The following is an 18,973-nucleotide window of genomic DNA, read 5'->3' on the forward strand; positions in this document are numbered from 1 at the left end:
CAGCCCTCTCTACTGATGTTTATTCAATCTGCCTAGTCAATTCCTCCCAGCCTTTGAAGCCACCTGGTCATTGTCTGAAAATGCAGGGCCAATGCTTCTTTGATCAAGCATTTTCCCTGTCTCCTGCCAAGATTAATTTGACTTAATATGAAATAAACCATCAGTTCATGTTTGGTGATAACCAATGAAATATGAAGCATTATCATAACATGGTGTTCAAAAGCCTGGATAGGATTTATAAAAGATTCAGTTAGTTCTTTAAAAAGAGGCCCTAACAGAGGGTGGTAACACAGTGTAATTCTTCCTTCAGCTGATGAAAACTAAGAGACTAATTTAGCAAACATCTATGTGAGATTCAAAGGGCTATTTACAGTTTGTTGGAAAGAAGACAAATCTTTATAAAGTAATTTAGACAAACCAGGAACAAAGTGTTGGTGGCTGTCCAGAAAACATGTATAATGTGATTTTCAAGGGCTTCATTGAGAAGTGGCTGCTAGCAAGAGAGGAAGACTAGATCAGAACTTCAGTGACACAGGACCAAAGGTCAAGTCTGAAGGATCATTTTGGGTGAATATTTTTCAAGCACCCAAAAATGTTCTTTCCTCGTCTCAGGAAAGGGACCTGGCCAGTACCCCAGACAACCCAATGAAGATCTCTGCTCAGTGCACAGAACTGTGGTCAAAAAAAGCAAAGACGTTAGGATGGATACAAAATGGCATGGAGAATTGCCATTATATAAAACAATGGTGCTGCCTCCTCTGGAATAGTGTGTGTGGCACTGCTCATCCCAACTCAAAATGGAGAGTGTAGAATAGAGGAGTTAGAGAAGGGCAATGAGAAGAATAATTAAGGGCATGAAAAAAATCATATATAAAGAGAGACTAAAAAAAATTGGGATTGTTTACCTTAAAAAGGAAAGGGGACATAATAAAAGTACATAAAATAATGAATGGACTAGAGAAGTTAGATCAAAAGCTCCTATCACATAACACAGCAAAATCAAAACTGACAAAAGAAAATTCTTTTTCACACAACATGATTGAACTGTGGAACTCATTGCCAGAGGATGTCACTGAGATCAGGAATTTAAAAAGGGATTGGACATTTATATGGATAACAAGAATATTACAATAGTTAGTGTTAATAAAATTTTTGGAAGGAATAGGAAACCTCATGCTTTGGAGCGCAAACCAATTTTGAATGACTTCATGGAGGGCAGATTATGTGCCTGCTGCAGGTTTCTTGAACCTTCCTATGAAACATCTGGTGCAGGCCACTGTTCAAGACAGGACACTGGTCTAGATGGTGCTTGGGCAGTTCCTATACGCTGACAAAACAAATAAATGTACCAGGCTCTCTAGGACAGTGATGTACTATCTAAATGTGTCATGACAAGTTGGAAGGATCATAAAGATACAAAGAAGAAGAGGGGCAGGGAGACAGAAATAAGATTATGTGGTTACTCAATAGTCCATGAGCACATCTTGATGATTATTTTGATTTTGTTTGGGTTTTCTTATTTTTACCACCTTCCTTCTCCCCTCACTTCACGTAGGCAAAAAGACAGTAGTCTCAAGATTTGCAGAGAGATCTGAGGATCTGATCCAATGCTCATTAAAGTCAATGGGAGTAAGAACGAAAGACAGAGTAGTTGAGGGGATGGTCAGATTTTGTGACACCAAGTGTTAAGCTCTAGGCAGTCAGCCCTTGTGGTTGGAGCCAGCCATAGAGTTGGGACTAGGCCAAGAGTTGCACTAAAACTAGGGTCTGAGGAAAGGCCATAGCTCAGAACTGAGGTCAGAGTCCAGAGCAGACAAGCCAAATCAGGATCAGAGTTGGAGTCCAGATGCAGACTGAAGATTGAAGCTGGACTCGAGTCAGTCTGAGGGTCTGGAGACAGATGCAGGATTGGAGCGGGTCTATAACAATGCTGGAGCAAGGTCAGAGTAAGGCATGGACAAGACTGAAGGGCCTGGGACAAGGCTAGGGCAGGAGCAGGAACAGACCAAGAGCAGACTGGAAGCCAAGGGAGTCTGTAACACTGCAAGGCAGCAGGAGTGTTCCTGGCCAAGCAGTGCTGTTGTACAGACTAAATTGCAGGCGGTCTAGCAAGGTCAGTAAAATACCTGTGCCTGGAGGTCATCTGACCTGGGCCCTGCCAAGGAATAAACTGCTGCAGCATGCCTGAGGGCTGAGCTACTGCAGGCTCTCTTGGAGGGCTGAGGCCATGGCAGATGAGTTAGCAGCCCTGGTCTGGCTGTGGGTTTGCCTCCCACCAAGGCCCTCCTTGGCAACTTGCCAGAAACCTGAGGTTGCACTTAATTTGCTTCAAATTTCCATCATTTAAAAAATATCCAACTTTATAATAATACTTTACATTTAGTTAAGAGTCTTTCATGTGAGGAGCTCAAAGTGCTCTACCAAGGTGAGCGTTATCTTCATTTTATAGCTTAAGATATTTGTCCAAGATCACTCCAGTGAAATAAACCCGGGTCCCCTGACTTGTAGCCCCCTACGCTAACCAGCAGAAGCTCTGCCTCCTATAAAGGCTCTCACCCCTTGTGTTTGTTTGTCATTGAGTCTTCTGTGATATTTGTATGATCAACAATAAAAATCTGCTGTTGGTCAGTAGCTGTAGTTACACGGTAAAAGCAAATTCTTGGTCCACAAAATCCTAATGTTTATTTTTATGGTCCTTCTGCTTCCCTCTTTTCTGCTTGGCACCAATATATGGACAGTCCCTGCAAAGTAGTCATGATTTACCCAATGAGCAACAACAACTCATTTGCAGCGACTATGCCATAGCACGTGAATAGGTTTTCAGATAACTTTTAAGATGGTTACAATTGACTCAATGGAGCGTTAACTTACTATAAAAGGAGACACAGAACATACCTGATTCTACTTGTTTGTGTCAATGTACTTGTTATAAAAAAGAAATAAAATGTGCTAGAAGCCATACCAAAATGGATTTCAATAGCCATATTACTCATTTATTGCAAAGGTTAACACTTTTAGTGCTGATGCAGTTTCAATCTTAGTTGAATTCAGCTGGGGAAAAAAAAAACTTCCAGTTTACTGAGAAACTAAAATACTTGGCAAAGGAAAGTGAAAGGCTTTGTCTACACTACCACTTTTGTCAGCAAAACTTTTGTCAGTCAGCGGTGCGAAAAACACCTCCTGCCCGACATAAGTTTCACCGCCAAAAGTGCTGGTGTCGACAGCACCATATCAGCAGGAGAGGCTCTCCTGCCAACATAGCTAACGCCGCTCATTTAATTATGCCAGCAAGAGAGCTCTCTCTTGCCATCAAAGAGCGGCTACACGGGAGACCTTACAGGGGCAGAACTGTACCAGTACAGCTGTGCCGCTGTAAGGTCTGTAGTGTAGATATAGATGCCCTAGCACTTGCTTACTGAAAAACATTCTAAATTCAGCCAAGTTCCATTCTCTCTTTAAATAATGGGCATCCAAAATTTGCCCAGCTCAGGGCAAATTGGCACCTTGCCAGTGGCCTAAAGGCCATATTGGCACTTGGCAGAAGTCTAAGGGTCATACTTGAAATATCATGGGAAATTTCTTGATAGTGAGTTCTATCTGTTAGGGTAACAGTCTCCTGAGGGAACTTGTGGAAGCCCCATTGCTTGACACATCGGATACTAGACTAGACAGAACACTACTAAATGTACAATTGAAAAAAATACTACATGAGGAGGAAGATGGATGAGATGACCTAACCAGCTGCATTCTAGCTCCAGATTCTAGGAATTCCATTTAATTTGTATCTACCTTCTTCTCTAACATGGAGGTGAGAGCCAAAACTCTAGGTCCCAGCATAGGATGCTCGGTCATGAGCTGAGTGGTTCAAGAAAGAGTATCATGCTAAGATTGAGGCCTACCTCACCCCATATTAAAGTTGAGGGTGTCTTGGCCTACCACATGGAAGTCTATTGTTTACAAACAACCTATAGGTCACCTCTGCTTTATATGTTCTATAGCAGGATATGAAACTTCCAGTGGCTATTGTGTTGCATTCAGTAAATGTTTTGTAATATGCTGCTCTCTGTTGCATTTAGCAATACACTTCAAAGACTTCAATCACCTAGAAACACTCCTGTCAGGCAGTAAAACTGCTAAATTCCACAGTGAAGTCTGTAATTTGTTCATGGAAGGGGAGATTTTCATCAATGGGAAGGGCACCAAGGGGCTCAATTCCCAATGGGAGTTGGATACCTACCTCCCATTTGTGCTTTTGAATATCTCCCCCAAGACCTAGGGAGGTGTTGGGAAGTTTTCCCCTAAATGTATGTTTAATGATGTTAATGTGAGTGTTTATGTTTGAATTAATGTTTGCACTGTAATGATTAGTATAAAATGAGTTAATTATGGAACAGAAATCAATAGAGTCCATGATTCAAGATGGTGTTGTGCCATAATGACAACTCGGACTCCATGTTGTTCCTCCTTCTTGTCAGAACATTTGCACCTTTTCAAACTAGTGACAGGAAAAGAGCAACAGATTCTTAGGGGGCAGTTAGAACCAGCTTAGGCCACGAGGTTCATGCCACTGAGCCTATAAAAAGCGCTGCACACCTGAACTTTCTTGCTGTCCATCAGAGCGGCAGCCAGATATCACGTTGATTTGCATGCACGTCGAGGATTTCCTCAGTGACTGCGGACCCACACCATCGGCCAAGAAGACATCACTTATCATCACACACGAACTATAACACCTACCTATATCCTGATTCCAGTGACGTCTTTATCTTCAATACTGGTTCCAGTAGATCTTTGCTGACTGTCCTGTGCTGCTTCTCCCTCCCATAGCCCAAGTCAGGCTGCGAAGTTTGGTTGGAGGTCCAGGATTCGGATCCCATACTCTCAAGCTACAATGAGATACACCACCATCAGCTGTTTTGTCTTACTTGAAGTTGTCTCTTCTGACTCAGTACAGTATTGGGGTAGTTTGTGTTTTCCTTTTGTTTAGTTTAAATATAGCCAAGGTTAAGGGTTGTATGAGTCTCCAGGATTCATGTCCAATTGGGGGCAGCCACATTTGCATTTGTATTGGGTTGTTTATTCTAGTTATCATTCCCCATCCCTGCTTTTGTCAATTTCCTTAATAAATCTTTAACTGTTTTCGAAGCATACACATCTCTCTGTCTCTTTTCTATCATACACGAGAGGGAGGTGGGTGGACTGACAAACTGCTTCCACAGGTGATCAGATACTGTATGCCAGCCCAAGTTCCTAACCCTGTTGGCTAGGCTCAATGTTAACAGAGGAGCCTGAACTAGAAGACCAAGAATTAACAATATTAAACACTGGGGAGATTAAATCCAAAGCTGGATTCAGATCTGAACCTTACTAATTGTCTAAATTTTCATAATGGGCCAGAGAAAACCCCCAGATCTGAACAACCCTAAACTTGAAGGGTAGGAAAGAACAGGGTTCAAATTATAGGTCTAAAGTTTTCAGTTTGAAACCATCTCTAATGAAAAACAGCAGTCTCTCCCATTCCTCTGTGAATATTTAATAGCAGAGCACTCTAGTGAGGGTTCATATCACTGATACTCCATTTCTTTTACAAAATATCAAACAGAACACGTACACATTTATGATGAAGTATCATAATTAAAACCAAGTTCCACTTGTTAAATAAACAAATAAAATACATTTTATGATACATTATCCTCGCTTATTTGTTTGTTCATTTGCTCGCTAATTTGCAACATTTAGTCATTTGCAACGGTTCTCCCAGTCATTAGTGCAAATTAACGATGTTCTGCTGCAGTTAGAGACACCATTTCCAAAGAGTTAAATAGCCATAACTGCACAATTTTCTTTCACTGCTCTGTCTTTCTTTATTACTGTGAACCTGATATGTACCTATAGGGCCTTTAATCTGCATGCAGATGGAGGGCAGTGTAATTAGATTTTCATTTTATATTTAGCTGGTGTTAAAGATGGATCTGTATCAAAATTCTGGAGTCTAGCAACTCTGAACTTTGGGAAAGTTTTGAATTCAAATCTATAATTGCATTTTGTTGCCCCAATTGCTAGTCCTTTTGGCATCAGCACTTTTACAATGTGACTTAGATAAGCACTTTGAGGACTTCCTATTATCATCTCATTTGGATGTAACATCTTTAGTCCCAAAGGATCACTAAGTGCTTTACAAACTTTGTAGACAAGTAGTACTTCATTCTCCCAATGAAATGTGTCCATCTCTGAAATGGAAGATGGTAACTATATAACAGTGCGCAGCAGTACTACACAACTGTTTAGGGTGAAAGTGAAGGCAAATAATGTAAGCAGCTGAAATTGTGAAGAGAATTTACATAGCCAGAACATAAACTTCACAAATTCATGTCTGGTCAGGATGCTAGAGTTGATACCTTTATGCTTGTGAATGCTAGGAGGTTTTCAATGACCACAAGTGGTCAGGATTAAGGTTTTATATGTTGTAAAGGGACACGCCTTCCCAGGGGCTGGAAGGAGGCTAACAAGCACTTCTGGGCCTGTGCTGTGCTAACAAGGTGCACCTGCACAGTTTGTTCCTCCTGGAAGAGGGGCTTAAAAGGGGAAGCTTACCAAAGGAAGGGGTGCTGACCAGGAAGAAGGCTGCATCATGCAGAGACTGTGAGTTCTAGAGGCAGGCCTGTTGAGGAGGAGCTAGCTGCAGAACACAAAGCTTCAGGAGCCTCCCTGAATCTTAGCCAACAGGGGTAGGAGGTAAACCGCATGAAAGGGCAATAGACTGAGAGACTGAGCCTTTAAAGCCCTATCCAGGGGCTGCCTGAGAGGCTGACCACTGTTCCAGCCAGACTCTCCTCTCTTGCAAGGGGAAGGGAGGAAGAAGAACCAGCCCTCTGCCAAGGAGCAATTGCCCCAGCGAACTCCCCCAAATGCAGCCAGTGGGGGAGTAGAGGGTAAATGAAGGACAGTGAGACCTGGATGGGAGTCCCACCCCATCCTACAAGTGGTGGAAAATGCAGGCACAGTATGCCTGATACAAGGGGTTTAAAACTGGGGGAGGGAAAGGGCTTAGAAAAGATAAGGCCCAGCTGCTCCATGCAAGATGGAACCGGAGCGGTGGTATAAATAGGTGGTGGAGATGCAGCAGCAGCAAGCTACCCAGAAGCAGCAGTTACAACAGAAATTGCTGCAGCAGTGGCATGCCCAACGGCAAGTCCAGGACTCCCAACAGTTGCAGCTGAGGGAACTGATGACCCAGCAGCAGGAGTTCCAAAAGGAAATGCTACAGCAGCTAGTACCAGTCATACGCTTGCAGGAGGCACCGGGGGGCCACGGTTCCACTGAAGGGGTCCTTTCAATGGTACCAGTGAAGCTCACCAAGGTGGGACTGAAGGATGACCCTGAAATCTTTTTAGTCATGTTTGAGAGGGTGGCATTGGCAGTCCAGTGGCCCACAGAACAATGGGCTCTTATTCTAGCCCCATACCTGAGATACCCCAAGGGGATCAGACCCTGAATGGTAGCACAAGCACAACAGCTGAAAGAACATTGTTGGAAGTGGCTCCACCTGGAGGAGCACAAAAGACCCAAGTAGCTGAGGCCACGGTGATGGAGCACAAAGGCCATGCCATGCAGAGGAACACCAAGGATCTCAGACTGCTGAAGTGGCGCCCACAGACAGAGGTTCAGTTAACACCCCACAGATGGGGTCTCCTCAGTCTAGGAAAAAGGCAACCCACTTCAGCCCATTAACATGCTACTCTTGAGGGCAGACTGGGCACATAAAAAGGGAGTGCCCGCTGACGGAATGCGAGTATGCCCAGGGCTGGACAGCGGAAACCCATGTGCAAAAAACCCCTCCCACTGAGCTGGTGGTATCAGTGGTGGTCCAAGGGAAGCTGGTTCAAGGACTCTTGGACTCCAGCTGCAGCCAGATGGTGGTTCAGGCCTCCATGGTGGGGAGTGATGCCACTCCAAAGAACACGATCCACCTTCATGTATCTGTGATGTTAAAACCTACCTCAGCCAGCGGTTACAACTGACAGTGGGGGCCCATTCTACAGCGATAGCCATAGCCTTGGCAGAAAAGTTGGCCTATCCCATGATCATAGGTTGGGACTGGCCTCTTTTTTGGCAAGTTGTCAATACCCAGGCCTGGCAACAAGTGAGAACAGGGACCAAGTGGGGACCGCACTTCCTGGGAGCTTCATAAGCCTTGTGGAAACCAATGATCCCGGAGAAGGGATGTCCTGAGCAATACAGCTGCAGATCTCCACAGGGGATGAAGAGGTAGGTCATCGAGACTGAGAAGCTCCCCCTACGGGATGGGAATTTCATGCTAGAGCAGAGAAACAACCCTAAATTGAGCTGGGCATATGAGCAACTGGCCACCATGGGGGGAGAAATAGCAGAGCATCAGGGAGGTGAACAGTACCTGCACTTTGCACTGAGGAAGGAGCGCTTGTACCAAATCGAGACGTATCAGCAAACTTGAGTGGTGAGGGCCCAGTTGCTGATACCACACCGGTAGTGATCGGCCGTGTGGCAGCTGGCGCATGATATCCCCTGTTCAGGACATCTGGGGAGAGAGAAGATATTGGCTTGGATATTAGTCTAATTCTACTGGCCCGGCGTACACCCAGATGTGAGAGAATACTGTTCCTCCTGCCCAGAGTTTCAGCTAGCCAGCAACAGAGGGATTCCCAAGGTACCCCTTGGTCAGATAGGTAGGGCCCATAAACTATTAGAGGAGGAGGAAGGAAACCCAGGTCTATCATGTGAACCTCCTCAAAACTTGGAGAGTGTGGGAACCCCTGATGATCTAGAATTGGGACCCCAGGTGCCCAGTGGCAAAGCTCCAGTGGCATTATCAGGGGATCTGGTGAGGGTCTCTCACCTGCACAAATGAAGCAACTTCTCCAACTAGTTGGGGACTTTGCAGCAGTGTTCTGCAACCACCTGGGGAGAATGCAGTTGGTCCAGCATCACCTAGAGACTACTCTGGGCTGGTAGTCCAGGAGAACCCTAGACCATTGTCATGAAGGATGTGGGATACAGTCCAATAATAAATATAAGCAATGCTGGAGATGGGGGTGATTAGGGAATCCAAAAGTGAATGGAGAAGCCCCACATTTCTCGTTCCCAAACCAGATGGTAAAGTTTGGCTCTGCATTGATTTCAGGAAGACTTATGCAATCACAAAATTTTATCCCTACTTTCAAGGGTGGATGAGTTACTAGAATTGCTGGGACTGGCAAAGCACCTGAGCATCATCAATCTGACAAAAATTTATTGGCAGATCCCCTTGTCCCCTTCCTCACAAGAGAAAACTACTTTCTCCAACCCTTTTTCCAATTCGAGACCATGCCTTTTGGCCTCCATGGGGCTGCTACTACCTTCCAACAGCTAATGAATCAGATCCTCAACCTCCACCATCAATACATAGCAGCCTACGTTGACCACATAGTCATCTACAATCCCACCTGGGAAGAACACCTGCAGCTTTTAAGAGCAGTGCTAAAACCCTAAGAGGAGGCAGCAGTTTTACAGCCAGCCTGGCAAAATGTAAGTTGGCTGTGGATGAAGTGACCTATTTGGGGTACCATGTACGGGGTGGCCGTATGAAACTTCTGGTCGACAAGGTGCAGGCCCTTACATGCCCCGTGCCCCAGACAAAGAGGCAAGTGAGAGATTTTCTTGGCCTGGCCAGATATTACTGGAGGTTTATTCCCAGTTTCACCTCAGTCATGGCCCACCTCATGAATGGCAACAACCCTAACAAGATCCATTGGAATGAGAAGTGGGAGGAAGCATTCAGGGAATTGATAACATGACCATGCCAGGCACCCATGCTCTTTAACCCCAACTTCTCTCTGGAATTCATACTACGTTCAGATGCTTCAGATGCCGGTCTTCGCACTGTTCTCTCACAGGACTTCGATGGAGAAGAACACCCAGTCCTATACTTAAGTAAGAAGCTATTCCCTAGGGAAAAGTCATACTCTATTATCAAAAAGGAGACATTAGTGATCAAATGGGCAGTAAACGCCTGCAGGTATTACCCTTCTCCCTAATCACCAATCACGTGCCCCTTTGCTGGATCCAGACCATGAGGGACACAAACCCTTGCATAATGAGATAACACCTTGTATAACAACCATACAGTTTCTGAGGATGGCACCGACGGGGCAAAGACCATGCTAATGCTGATTTCTTTTCTTGGGCAAAAGCCCCTCCCCACCCCGAAGAGCCTTCTGTCTTGAGGGGTGGGGTATGTGAAAGGACATGCCCTCCCACTGGCCAGGAAGAGGCTAATGAGTTCCTCAGGGCCTGTGGTGTGCTAATAAACCACACCTGCACAACCTGTTCCTCCTGGAGAAGAAGGGGCTTAAAAGGGGAAGCTTACCAGGAAGAAGGCTGCTCCACACAGAAACTGCTAGTAACAGAAACAGGCCAGTCGAGGAGGAGACAGCCATGGAACACACCGCTTCCGGAGTCACCACAGCTGACAGCCAAGCAACACGCCCCAGGAAGAGGAGTAGGAAGTAAAGCCCACAAAGGGGCAATAGACTTTGAGAGACTGAGCCCGTAAAGCCCTATCCAGAGGCTGCCTGAGAGGCTGACCATTGTGCCAGCCAGACCCTCCTCTCTCACAAGGGGAAGGGAGGAAGAGGAACCAGCCCTCTGCCAGGGAGCGATTGCCCCAGAGAACTCCCACAAGTTCAGCCACTGGGAGAATAGAGAGGGTAAATGAAGGACAGTGGGTCCTGGGGAGGGAGGCTCAAGGGAGTCCCGGCCCCTCCTACACGTCATCTGAAAGTCAACACTTCCAGTGCCATGCTGGGTCACTAATTCATGACTGGCTCAGAAGGAAAATTGCCCACCTACTGAATCACCAAAATCATCAGTTCTCTATTTCAAACCTTTCAATTAATTGTATTATTAAATGATAAATAGGTATAAGAAGACAAAAGTATATAAAAACCAAGAAATTGCTGTCTGACTCTATTCTGCTGTTTCACCTATATACTGATGTTCTGTATTGTGAGTGACTTACTGTATAAATTAGCAGATACAAACAAACCAGTTAATGTGATATCAGTATTTGATAGATGTTGCCCAGCTTATTCAGTGTACACAATCTCTTCTAAATGTTTGAGCAGGAGACTGGATAGTGTATCTGATCAATGAAAACACACTGCTGTCTTGGAGAGACTGTCAGTCTCTGGGAAAAACAATAGGGCTGTAACCTACTATGTATATTATTCTGGAAATATGCTAAAGCCCAGCTGGCCATCATTTTCAGTTTTTTATTTGTACATCCCTAGAATCAAGTGTTCTCTCCTATATTTTTCTTCTAGGCTAATGGTGATTTGCGTGTTTCTTTTATGTTTTCTCTTCCATTCTCTGTCTGTCTGTCTCAAAACCAGTAGTTTTACTCACAGTACTGACATTCATTCCAAAGAAGAAATCTTTCTCTCCAGAGCCTGAAAATGAATTGCAGAGTTAAAGTATTTATGGAAACTAAGACGTTGACCTTGGCTGAGCATTCAAGTTATGCCACCTTCATTCTTCCACACTTCCCTTTAGGACTTGATTGTGCCTTTCCACTGCTTTTCAAGTTCAGTCTGGAAGATTTTAAAGCAAATGTTTGTACAAGCAGTTTACAAACAGCCCTCCAAATAACGTGAGGACCTGTGTGACATGCAAGCTGTCATTTCCTCATCCCCATTTCATTGGAACCCTGTTCCATTCTTTTATTAATCAGTAACATCAACAATGTGAAACTTATTGAGTGAGTTTACAAAAGTATAATAAAATCAAATCTGAGTACTGTGTGCTTAAGTGATAGTTTTGAGGGTTAGTTATGTGCTAGAGACGTGAGGTGTATGGAGGTATCATTCATCACATCTAAGTCTGTAGAAACAGTTCCTCAGTAATAGTATGCAAACAGGTACAATAATTTTAAAAACTCATATGGAGCCCCATACCAATATTTGCAAAGCCACCACATTGTCCACCTTCACATCACTCCTTAAAACTCAACTCTGCCAGGATGGCTACAAGAAACTCGAAAAGGGTTAGGCAGCTGGCATGCTGTGAATGCTGCTTATCATGATCTTCGCACTCTTACCTTGTGTTCCCTCATTTATTTGTTGTATCCACCTATTGTCTCTCATGTTATGCCTAGACCAGCTTTTTGTTATCTGATTATACAGTGTGGTGGCCCTAATCCATGACTGTGGACTCTACATGGCACCACAATTCAAAATACTAAAAGCAGGTCCATCCTTACACTGGAAGTTCCAGTAAATAACCTTACTAGAAGGGTTGCTTATTGGTCTAAGTGTCAGGTTTGGAGGATCCCTAAGGCCCTCTAATAATCAAATGTAGGAAGTACACCGGACCCTCATTAGAACGTGTGTCTATATAGCACGAATTCACATATAACGCAGTCGCAGCCATGGATCCCAAATTTAATTACTTTAATTGGAATTCATTTTAATGCGGTACTGTGCATGGATCCCAAATCCCGCGTTCTAGCGAGGGTCCGTTGTATTTTGGATGTTAAGAAACCTCTGCACATTGTTTTAATGTTGGTGTCCTTTTTTTTATTTGCCAAATACTTTCAGGCCCTCAACCTGCAGTGAGCTGCATACAGGTGGACCCCGAAGGGCACACAGACTCCCACTGAAGTCAGTGGAGTGCTGCACAGCTGTCATTGCAGGATCATGGTCTAGCTTTGTATTCCACTGCTGTCCAGAAAGCAATATGATGCTAAACTATTCAGTAACATAACAGGGTATTTTACTCCAAAGGCTTTAGGTGCTTTTAAATTTCATGAATACAGGGAATTTAACTGACTGTCAAACATTAATGGTAAATCCATTTTAATGTATTGGGATGGGATCAGTTCTGGGCTCACATAAAAGATAGGAAAGCTATTAGAGACTGACAATCCTGCCTTTTACAGATCTTTATTTTCAGAAAAATGGGAGGAAACTACTGGTGGGTCCTGGAGCCTTGTATGGTTCATCCAGTAATCACATATCCAAAGCCAAATCATTCCATCCCCTTAAAGCGATCACATCATTCCACAATCCAGAACTTTCTCAGCATTTCTGTAAAGTTGTTACATACTTTTGTACCATTTATTTACACCTTTCCCAGATTATGGAATAAGACCTTTGTTGGTCCCTATAAATCAGATGACGAAGAATTTACCTTAGTTCATTTATAAATATCTTTGGGGACATCTTTGAGTCATAGAAATTACAGGATGAAGAAACATATCTGTACAGTTCCTGCGTAGTATAGTTCTCTGCAGTGTGTTTTCTAGTGCTTTGTCCAATCTAAATTTTCACGTATCAAGCAACAGGGCTTCCATTATTTTGCTTGTGAGTTTCCTTGCTGTTAGCAAGTCTTCCCAATCTTCCATTTAAATTTTCTTTTTCTGAGTCTGTATCTGTTTGTTAACCTTCAATTGCTAATTAAATCTATTGGATCTTCATTCATTTTAAAAATAAACAGTATGATGACATCATTTATGGAAAAGGCCAATTCCCATAAATTTAAATCTGTAGTTTTTCATAGATGGGCTTCACAGATTTTTATAAAATATGGAAGGGAAATCATTCTAAAATAAGGCCTAATCCTGCTCTCACTGAAACTTTTGCCATTGACTTCAGTGGTAGGAGGATCAGGCACCGAGGCTCAGAGCCTCAAGGTATTTAGATGCCTAACTTCCATTATAATCAATGGGAGTTAGGTGCCTAAATATCGCTGAGGATCAGGGCCCAGTGGCTCATCCACATTTAAAGAAAGAGGGTGACATCCTAGCCAAATCGCACTCAGTAGCAAAATTCCCATTGACCTAAGTGAAGCCAGATTTTAATTCAGTGTCTTTATATGACACATATTCTTTGTGGTATAGGGCACCATCTGGTGGGCTTCAGAGGAACTCTGTCAAGCAGAGTTAGAAGAAATACTTAAGTGGGACCGTAGCCTAGGTACAGATTGCAGAATAGGACTCAAAGTGAAATTGCTTCATATCAAAGGATTCTGCTGTTTGTTCTGGGTGCTGTGCTGTCACAAATCTGCCCCAGTAAGAAGCGTATATTCTCCAATATTTCAACATTTATAGGGAATTTATAGGGAAAGATGGGCTTGATTCTTTGTGGTCAAAGCTGCCATCTTGCTCCATTGCAATCAACGTCAAAGCTCCCAATGACTCTAATAGTTCAGGATCAGGCACTTAGGGTGGGATCTGCAAAAGTACTTAGGCACCTAAGTCCCAGTTCTAGGTGCCGCTGCAATCCACAAAACACCTAACCTGTAGGCAGCGGCGCCAACTTTCTAATCTGACAGGGGATGCTCAACCTTCTGGCTCCGCCCCCTTCTCCCAAGCCCCCACTCCACCCTGCCTCTTCCCACCTCCGTTCCCCCTAGTGTGCCCTACCCTTGCCCCCTCCCCCCCCAGCACCTCCTGCACTTGGTGGAACAGCTGATCTGCGGCAGGCAGGAGGCCCTGGGAAGGAGGTGGAGGTGCTGGGGGGCGGGAGGTGCTGGTGGGGAGGGGGGAGCTGGCTGCCAGTGGGTGCTCAGCACCCACCATTTTTTTCCTGTGGGTGAGCACCCATGGAGTCGGCACCTATGCCTGCTGACACCTAAAGTTGCTTGGCGTAAATTGGAGTAAACAGTTCCTTAGGTGCCTATGTTTCTGCATCTGAGCACGTGCAGTGTTGCCTCAATCTAGACACTCAAGCACCTACTCCCAAGCCCCAGAGTGATTCACAAACCTGGGGAAACATGGGCGTTAGGCCACCCAGGTCATGTCCAGGGCCTGATCCCATAGGCGTGCTCAGAGATACTTCCCTGTCTCTACTGGAAATACCTCATCTGATACATCTTAAGATGACATTTGTCTCTTTCATGGCCACATCTTAATGTTAATCACCATAATAACTAGCTACAAAACTTAGGCCCCTGTGCGCAGTAAAGCAGCTTTGAGTGCTGTAACTCCCGAGGTGTACATACTGCCAAGCCACTCGGCGTGCAGAAACTGCGCAGATGCAGCGCTCTAAAAAAACAACCCAGACGAGAGGCATAGAGCTATTTGCACTGGGGCTACTGCGCTGTGGTGCCAGTGTAGGCACCGTGGTGATTACAATGCTGTGCTTGGCCTCCAGGAGGTGTCCCACAATGCCTGTTCTCACCTCTCTGGCCACTGGATTGAACTCTACTGCCCTGCCCTCAGGTGACCAACCATCAGCCCCATACATTCCTTTGCAAATTTGAAAGTCCCCTTCCTGTTTGTTCAGTGATGCATGCAGTGGTCTCAGCGCATCTTTCCAGGTCGCCATGCCTGCTCCACACACCAGGCGATCCCCCGCTTGGAGCAATGCCAAGCTGCTGGACCTCATTGGCATTTGGGAAGAGGAGGCAGTGCAGTCACAGCTGCACTCCAGCCGTTGGAATTATGATACCTATGGACAGATTTCTAGATGCATGAAAGAAAAGGGCCATGACCGGGACACATTGCAGTGCAGGGTCAAAGTGAAGGAATTGCGGAACGCCTACCACAAAGCGCAGGAGGCAAACCGCCGCTTCGGTGCTGCGCCCACAAGCTGCCGGTTCTACAAAGAGCTGGATGCAATACTCGGTGGTGACCCCACCTCCACTGCGAAGGCCCCTGTGGATATTTCGTTGGCTTGCGTGCCAGTCGAGAGTGGACCGAGCCAGGAGGAGGCAATCTTGGATGAAGAGGGGGAGGGGGACCCAGAGGCAGAGGATGACTCAGAGGCCAGAGATGCATGCAGTCAGGAGCTCTTTTCTACCCCGGAGGAGCTAGCCAGTCATAGCAGTTGGATCTTGGCAAAGCGCAAACAGGAGAGGAGGCCCCTGGTAAGTGGATCTGATTTGGGGAATTGCTGAAGCGAGTTGTTGGGGGCAGGAGGGTTGCAGAAAGCAGGCTTGTCTCCCACCTCATGCCTAGTTTGAGCAGCAGAACAGGCTGTTGATACACTTCTTCACTTCACGGGAACCTCCCTCAGAGATCTCCAGGAAACTCTCGTGGAGATACTGGGCAATCTGCTGCTGCAGTTCTTCGGTAGAGCTGCTTTGTTTCTTGCCCGATTAACGATAACTTTCCCGCGCCACTGCGTCGTCATGGAAGATCCATGAGAAAAAAATATATAGAACAGTCAAAATCCCTTTTTAATACTGGATGGTCACAAATATTTGCAAATGAACTGGCTACTACTAATAAACTTGTAAGGCACTTTGAAACCAGAGTGATGAGTGTGAGATAGACAGGAGTACTACCAGCCACACATGTTCAAAATTAATGAATCAAGCCCTCAAAAGTCATGACACTGAATTAAGAACCATGATATTTTTTAAAATAATACCTCTGGAGGGCTTTGGGTGGATTTTTTTGTCTTCAGGTTGTCAAGCCAGGTAGGGGGGTCACATTTTCAAGCCTATCTCCACAACCACAAGGGCCAGACAGTTTTTTTAAAATGAAAGCTAAGATTCTGATGTATTCAAATGATTCAAGGATCTAGGTTTTTAGAAAAACATCTGGTATCATAAGCTGCACCATAAATCACAAGAGTTGGCAACAGAGATTAGATAGACAGACAAAGATAGATAGATTTCAGATGAGTGGGAATGAATAACTAACAGAACTGAACCAACGACCTGCAAGCGAAAGGTTCTGTGACAGACTGATAATTTCCTGTAACATCATGGACAAACCTTACTGAATTGAATTTAATGTCTTTGGAATCCATTGTATTAAAAATGTAGCAGTCTATGTGCTATAGAGGGACTGTATGTATTTCCACGGGAAGGGCATATAGGAGAACAACAGGAGGTGATTAGGCAAATTCATTCAGCTAGTAACAGCTCCAGAGAGCCGCTGTGCGGAGCCCTTGATGGTACATCTTGGGGGGCAGGGACACAGGCCAGGGGCTGCTCTTGGGCACCCCAGTCCCCCACCCAGGCCAAGTGGATGACCATTGGCTCTCCACAGCTGCTTGGGCTCCCTTGGTGGCTCTTACCAGCCGAGGATAGTTGTCCCTAAACTGTGGGGCACACCCCCCACAGGGGGGCATGGAGGAACCTTCGGGGGGGTGTGGTGGGGACTGAAAAGGGTGCATGACCCAGCCCTGCTCTGTGCCCAGCTCTGTTCTGGCCCTAACCCAGCCTTGCCCCCAGCTATGTCTCTGCTCCTGGCCATGCCCCGAAAGCACCTCCGGCTCCACTCCCAGTCCCCAATCACAACCCCGGCCCCTGCTCCTGGGTGGGGAGGCGCAGACCAGCTAAGGGAGGCACAACCGAAAACATTTGGGGACACCTGACCTAGGATAACCATAAGTCCAGTTTTAGCCCTGGATGTCCCAATTTTTTTTTTGCAAAACCAGGCATTTTTCCCGTTTGCTCTTGCCAACTGATCACCACAAATGCCCAGTTTTGACAGAAAGGGGATGGGGGGAGAGGTGAGCAGCAGGGTTGGAGCGGGGCAGGGGCGAGAGGTGGATTCAAACCAGCCCCGTGTGCGGGAGGAAGGGGCTTAGGCAAGTGAATCAGGTTGGCTCTGTGGAGGGGCAGGAAGGGTTGAAGGGAGAGGGGGCTCGAGCCAGCTCCATGTGAGGGGCCGGTGGGGAAGGGAGAAGGGGCACAGACCAGCTCTACATGCGTGGTTCAGGGGGGAAGGGAAAGGGGGCTCAGCCAAGTCCGTGCAGGGCTTGGGCAAGTGGCTTGGCCAGTTCCCTGTAAGGGAGGGCAGGGGGAATATACTCATTCTGCACAGGCTCCGTCTCCTGGCCTACCCAGGGGTGGGGTCTCAAGGGGAAGAGGAAGAGAAAGGCTGAGGAGCAGGTGGTCCAAATTGGCTGGGGTCTCTGGGCACAGGCCCTGGGGCGTAATCGACCACTGGGCCTGTTGCCAGCACCCAGTGCCAGAGGCGAACAACAGCAAGGTTCGTTGCGCGGTGTCCGTCACCCAATAATCACAACGGGGTGGAGAAGCAGGAAAGTTTATTTGCAGCTGGAAACACGGTACAGGGAGAATAGAATCTCAAATCCTACACACAGAGCAGGAAGTTACATAGGCTTTTATACATCCTTTCTTCAGCATACTTATCCAATAGCAAGCTGCCCTAAGTATCCATATAGCCAGCCAATCCAGTTCCCAGCTAGTTCCCTTGTTCTCTGTACCTGTTAAACCATACATAAAGCTGCTTTATTCAGCATTGTTCTTCCATATCTGCCCTGTTTGGCCTTGTTTAGTTTCAGGCAGTCTGACTCTGCAACATATTGTTGCAGATTCTCAGCATAACTGCTGCGAGTGCCTCCAGTCGGGGCGGTGGGGGTGGGGGGGCACCAAGGACACCTGGGCCTAGTGCAAGGGGGCTTCATCAACACTTGTGGTCTTCTATCCCCTCGAGTTACCTAGTGGCCATGCCCCAGTGTCCCCAACAGGCCTGAAGCTTGCAGTTTGGAGGGGACAATGCTGCTCCCTGCCCCCAAACTATATCCATGTTAATAAGTGGGGGGCATGGCCCCTCTAGCGCCAGTGTCCCTCCCAGTTCTACAAAGTCTCTGGCACCCTTAATCACAGCTGAACCCCTTAAAACACACCCTGCAAAGCGACTCTTTTCGTAAGATCTCTCACTAGCATTTGTTGAGTTCCAACCATCTCCAGCACTTTCCCACTGGTTACACGTCTATCCAGAGCTTCCCAGGACAGCGACCTCCAAAAAGGGATGATAGCGGGAAAACCTGGGTGAGGGTGATGATTGGGAGCGACCGAGGGGGCCAGCTGAAGCCCTGATGAGAACCAGGGAGGCACTAACAATCACTGGGTGGGCTACAGCCCTGCGTCTGTATGGAGCGCATTGGAGCCACACGGCCCAGCCCAAGAGCCATCTTGGGCGTGCTCTGCCAAGCCAGGTGGGGCTCCGGGCCCCGTCCAAGATGGCGGTGGCTGA

This window comes from Natator depressus, chromosome 6 (genome assembly GCF_965152275.1).
Source record: "Natator depressus isolate rNatDep1 chromosome 6, rNatDep2.hap1, whole genome shotgun sequence".
NCBI lineage: Eukaryota > Metazoa > Chordata > Testudines > Cheloniidae > Natator > Natator depressus.